Below are 6,288 nucleotides of genomic sequence, written 5' to 3'. Positions count from 1 at the left end.
AAAGGTGGGCACTAGGGCTGTGTACAGCTTTGGGTGGTGATTCAATTTGGAGGAGATTTGGCCCGATTCAGTGGCTGAATCTCCAAATCCAATTTGAATCAGGCAGGGGTCCAATAAAAAGGTCTAAATCAATTTGAAGCTCTCCGAATCTTCATAAAAGATTCAGAGAGCTTCAATGATTTGGGCAGTCCCTGCCCACTGCAGCAGGGAGCTGGAGTCAGACTCCATGCCAGTAAGTAGGGGGCAGAGGAGGGAGGGCGGGACCATGGGGGGACCCCAGCCCCCCTGACCTCCACCCGCTCCCCCAGCCCCCCCATGGCTGCTCTGCCTGCCCGAGCTCCGGCTCTTTAAGAACGCCCTCACCCCCCAAAAAATAAAACCTTGGACTCACTGGTTCCTGCAGTGGCCTCGGGGCTTTGTGGGACTCATGGAAGAGCCCCCCCATGCAGCATGGGGCAGTGGGGGGCAGCAGGGATCGCCCCTGCCCAGTAGCACCCGGTTAGTCGGGGCTTTTTTTTTCCGAAGTGCCGGGAGCAAGGGTGGGCAGGGCAGCCATTGCTGGGCCGGGAGAGCAGGCAAGGGATGGGCCTAGGTGATACGGCCAAATTGATTTGGGACAGTGATTCAAATCACTGAATTGAATCACTGTTCCCTGAATCAGCCGAATCTGAATCCGAAGCGAATACTAGCTGTTTTGCACAGGCCTATTGGGCACTGTGTTAGCATATCTCCAGTCCTCTGGGACTTTGCCTCATCCATATCTTTGCAAATATTTTTCCAAGGGGCTCCAAGATTTCTTCAACGAATTCCTTCAGCACTCTGAGATGAATATCTTCAGGCCCTGCAGATTTAAATTGATTTAAGTTTGCCAAAAGATCTCTGCCATGCCCTTTATTTATTATGATCCTCAGACTTCCCCTTCTTTCTCTATATTAATTTTGCTGGCTGATTGGCTGCAGTTTAATTTCTTGTAAGGCAAAGGCAAAGTTATCATTGAGCATCTCTGCCCTATCTTCTGGGAATAGCTGCCCTTGGCTATTATGCAGCAATGGACCCATGCTCTTCCCAGTCTTTCTTTTCTATCTGACATATTTGTAGCATTCCCTTCTTATTGTCCATCCCTGGCCAGCTGTGTCTCATTTTTTACCTTTGCTTTCCTGATTTTTCTCCCTTCCTGTTCTTGCTGTTCCTTGGTACACCTTTTTAGTGACTCATCTTTCCTTCCTTTGACTTTTGATCTTGAGACAGTTAAGAAACTCCATATATAGCCACATTGGTTTCCTGTGGTTCTAATCTTTCCATCATGTCAGGGTAGCTTTTTGTTGAGTTTCCCATACTATGTACTTTATAAACTTTCAGTTTTCTTGGGCTCCTTTATCTCTACAATCTCTCTGCCCATGGGATCTTACCTAGTGTTTCTCTGAGTTAGTTGAAATCTGACCTTCCGAAGTCCATTATCTTTTTCAGCTAACCCTTATGCCTTTCCAATCTTAGTACATTGAATTCAGTTATATTATTATCACTTCCTCCTAAGTTTCTGTTCACCTTTAGACTCACAACCAATGGTTTCTTATTGGTCAGAACAGAAGCCAAGATAAATAAATATCCTCTACCTGTTTTAAGAATTTACTGGACATTTCTTGTTTTGCTGTACTATTTTTCCAACAGATATCAGCGAAGTTAAAATCCCTCATTCATTTCATATCACAATTTTTAGATATTCTTGTTACCTGCTTAAAGAATACCTCTTCCACCACTTCTTCCTGATGTGGCAGTCTACAGTAAGCCCCCATCATGGGATCACTTCTGTGCTTTTCCTCCTTTATTTTCAACCAGATACATTGAGATCTGCTGCATTCTTCCTTTCAGACCTGGGAACAGGCACATACATCCTTGACAGAGTACAGTACCATCTTCTTTTCCACAAAACCTATCTGTCTAAAAAAAGGAATAGCTCCCAATGCAGATATTTCAATCATATGAACTATCCCACCCAGTTTCTGGAATGTGAAGTAAGTCATCATGATCTTTACACATAGGGATTTCCAGGTTATTCTGCTTGTTCCCCATGCACCTTGTGCTGGAAGACACTTTGTAGAAGATACAACGAAGGTACTTCAATTGGCAGATCCAGAATTTTGTAAAGTGGGGAGGGGGAGAGCTGCAACTGGTGCTGCAGGGGTAGCTGCACTCCTACTCCTAGCTTCCCCACACCAGGGTGGACAAACCAAGCCTTAAGAAAAGTCCCTCGCTGCTAGGCCTCTGCACTGTCCTGATTCGATTCAGCCAAATCTGATTCAGAGATTCGGCTGCTGCTGAATCTCCAAATCTCTGAATCAGCCAGGCCAGGCCCATCCCCAACCCCTCTCCCAGCCTGGCAATGGTTTCCCCAGCTCCCAGCATTTGTTAAAAAAAAAAGCCCTAACTCAGAGGTTGCTGCCAGGTGGGGGGACAATCCCTGCTGCCCTCCACTGCCCCATGCTGCATGGGAGGCTCTGCACAAGCCCTCCAACCCCCTCTCCCATTCTCCCAGCCCCTCCATGGGTGCCCCACCCAGGCCAGCTCTGGCCCTTTAAGAAAAAAAAAAATGGAAAAACTGGGCAGGGGGCAATCCCCGCTACCTACTTCTGCACAACCCCTGAAGTCCTGAGACTGCAGGAGTGGTGAGTCCCGGGGATTTTTCTGATTTTTTTTTTAAGAGCCAGAGCTGGTCTGGGTGGGGCACCTGTGGGGGGGCTGGGGAAGTGGGGGGGGGGGTCCAGGGGGCTCATGTAGAGCTCCCCATGCAGCGTGGGGCAGTGGGGATCGCCTCCCTGCCCAGCAGCACTCAGTGAGCACCAGGGCTTTTTTTTAAAGTACGGGAGCTGGGGCGGGCAGGGGGTGGGGGGGCTGGCAGGGGTCCCCCCCATGGTCCTCTCCCCCAGCCTCCCCTCCCCCACCCCTAGTACTTACCAGCTGGGAGCCAGGGACTGCCCAAATCATCAAAGTTCTTCGAATCTTTTCTGAAGATTCGGAGAACCTTGAATCGATTCGGACCTTTAAATTGGTCCCCGATTCAATTCGGATTCAGAGATTCAGCGACTGAATCGGGCTGAATCTCCTCCAAATTGAAACACCACCCAAAGGTTCACACAGCCTACTGGCTGCTGCTCTGAAGCCTTTCAATATGGTGAGAATCCCACACCCTCCCCCACTCCCATTCTTGACAACTCCTATCCTTTATAACTCCTTTCCCCTTCATGCCCAGTGGCACTGCCCCTCCCCTACCTGCCACTGCTGCTGCCACTGTCCCCACTGTTCTTGACTTCTTTGGGGGTGGGGGAGCTCCAGAGCTGCTCCTGCTCCACTCCAATCAGGCTGTGTGGAAAACCAGGCTCAGCCAGGAAACCAGGCCCCTGCCTCCACTATGGATCTGCCCCTGGATACTCTGCCATCTTCCCTTCTGGCTTTCCTCTTGCATCAATTTTTTCTTAGCTGTACTGCCATCTCCCAGCCCCTTTGCAGATGTAGGCCTCTTCTCTTTATCCTCATCCCTCAGTACTGAGATATTCACCCCACCACCTTGCAATCTTTTCTCCAAAGCCCTTACCATTGCTCCTTTCAAAGAAACCCAAGCAAGCAGGCTCTGTTCACAAGGGCCTGCCTTTTATGAGGCTGCTTGCCCTAATCTGATGGCCTGGAGCACAGCCTGCCTGGTTCACACCTGATCCTGGTTCACATATCATTCAGCCACACAAGTTCCAGGTTTGGAATAATGTGCTTTACCCACAGTTACACAAACACATATACAGTCAAACAGGCACTACTCACTGCAGACAAGCACCTCAACTTCTCAGCTGCTGACCCACCAAGTGGCAGCAACGCCCCTGCTTAATACAGCTGTATTTATGGGACAGTTGTACTGCTGTTCCTCTCAGAAGTTTCCAGGCAGTCTCAGTGAAAGCTGAGTATTCAGCCTCTTGCAAGAGCTGCTCAGCCTCAGTGGCAGAATCAAGGATACTTATGTGAAACCACCAAGTGTAACCATGATCTACAAATGACAACCATGACCTCTATTTTATGCATTGACAGGAGAGTCCATCTGGGATTGCCAAGCCAGTTGTTTTCAGGATGTGTGTATATCTATATCTCTCTCTCTATATATATATTCACATACATACATACATATACATATACACACACACACACTTTTGTTTTAATTTACCATGTAATATATAACCATATATTAAATATTAGATATGTATGCCATGTTAAAATACCATGAAAATATTATATATTATACACATATTGTGTGTGTATGTGTGTGTACGTGTATACACACACACATGCATATACACACAATTATTTTTATATATAATATTTAAATAAATAAATAAATACATACATACTACAATTTATTCCTTTTTTCTTTTTTTTCTGTCTGGTTTTTTTTGGGCAAATATATAGAATTTTTCTGTCAGTTTTGGTATCTACTGATGGGATATTCCCACTGTTTCTGAGTTGGAAATAACTTTATAGTGTATGTTGTGAAAAACAGAATTACAACAGCTTTAAATGAATTAGATTAGATGATCCTGTTTACTTACTACAAGGTATAACTATAACAACTCCACAAATTCCAACTGCATAGTCTGTGTCTATATAGTGCTTCACACAACAAGGCCACCACAACTCAGGCACTCAGGCACTACTGCAGTATAAATAATGCTGACAGTATTCCATTCCCGTGTCTGTGTAACTGGAAGTTAGAATCTGGCCCACATTGCATGAGCTCTTTTTCTGTCCATTGCAACTCCCCTTGTTTCCAGCCAACTGATGGACCTAGTCAAAGAAGATTTTCTTTCTTTCTTTGCCAGCTCCTTCCACGTGCTGCACAGCAGCCCATCTGCTCTTGGAGCTGCGTCTGTCTTAAAAAGCTTTAATTTCTTCATCACCTGCTCTGGCATAATTGTGATTTCCATCAGCATTTCTCCATCCTCCCCTGGGGAACTGGTATATATACTTGCCATCTGTCTTCCATCTTCCCCTGAGAACACTTGGGCAACATTTCATTTTGTCATTGTTTTTGAAAGAGAATTCTACTTTGCTGAATGAATTACCCTCGATATCTCTGGAAGGCACTCCTGTCTCCTTCCCTGGCCTTTTGTTCCTTCTGTGCATTGCCATGTCTTATTGTTCAGCTCAGCTTCTTCTCTTGCCTGTTTATCGTCTTCTGTTTGGAGATAGCAACATCCCCTAAGTAATGATCCTATTACCAGTTGAGGACTGTTCATTATTTTCCCTGTTTTTTCACCCATAACACCATTCTTTTTTCTTTCTTTCTTATTTCAGCTTAGGTTCCTCCATTCATTACATCATATCCACTCCATCTCTTTATTTCTCTCTCTTTGATTCACCTCTTAAGCAACACAAAATAAAAAGCACAATAGGTTTAAGATACAGGGAGTTTTTGTTTGTTTTTGTTTGGTTTGGTTAGGTTTGGGGGGGGATTTTTTTTTTTTGGTAATTAACTTTTTATTGGTTCCCTTCAAAAGCAATACAAATGATTTAAATACAACAGACAGACAGGGACAAATGAGACTAAACCAAGCTAAAGATCCCATTTGAACTAGCTAAATCCATAACCCAAGAAAAAAAAAAAAGATGAATGGATGTTTAACACCAAGCAGGTGAAGAAACAGAAATAACAAATGAATGCAGCAACATAATGAAAAGCAACATTGCATCTCCCTAAAGATCAAGGAAGTTGTTTGGCAAACAGAGCCCTTGACATCAGGCCAAATTCTGCTGCTGATTCTGTTCATGGATTGGGTAAATTTAACTCTCTGCACTGAGAACTGAGGGCAAATACCTGCAACATCTCTGCTTACCCATCAAGCTTTTCTCTGCAGCCAGGGGATTTAACAACTGCCTGTTTCAGGAAACTGTGAAAGCTAAGCTTCCCCCTTAATCATCCAAATCCAAGATGGGCTTGCACAAGATGGCCCAACATCATGAGATTCACAATAGGTAAAAAGGCAAGATGTTCCCCAGGGAAATTCGCTCCTAGCTAAGGGTTTCCTGTCTTCATTTAAAATGTGCCTTCCTTGTGAAAGCTTCCAGCAGGCAAAGTCAGTGGCTAGAATATTTAGAGAAAGATACTGCAAAGGCATAAGCAAAGTGATCAAAGGTAAGTCAGCTATGGGAAAAGCATTTGACGTGACTGTGCAGCTCTGGCACTACCAATGACCTCTGTTGCATCTTTTGGAGACCTCTCTAGTCTTCCACCCCTGGAGCTGCTTGTGCCCT

At 45.2% G+C, this 6,288-nt stretch overlaps 1 long non-coding RNA gene across 3 annotated transcripts in view; it reads right to left on the bottom strand.

Annotated features, from left to right (window-relative positions):
* Positions 1 to 330: 330 nt before the first annotated feature.
* Positions 331 to 6,288, bottom strand: part of LOC109285865 (uncharacterized) — a 46,794-nt gene continuing 40,836 nt past the window's right edge. For 2 of the 3 annotated variants that reach the window (XR_009459543.1, XR_009459544.1), the window contains exon 4: positions 4,220 to 5,212. This is a non-coding gene — a long non-coding RNA (uncharacterized LOC109285865). Of the gene's footprint in view, positions 842 to 1,730; positions 1,872 to 4,219; positions 5,213 to 6,288 lie in introns of those variants that run through there. The other variant, XR_002093763.2, reaches the window with a different exon arrangement.

This window comes from Alligator mississippiensis, chromosome 2 (genome assembly GCF_030867095.1).
Source record: "Alligator mississippiensis isolate rAllMis1 chromosome 2, rAllMis1, whole genome shotgun sequence".
In the NCBI taxonomy this organism is placed as follows: Eukaryota; Metazoa; Chordata; order Crocodylia; family Alligatoridae; genus Alligator; species Alligator mississippiensis.
Note: the sequence above shows the minus strand (reverse complement) of the source record. Positions and strands in the feature narration are given on the sequence as shown.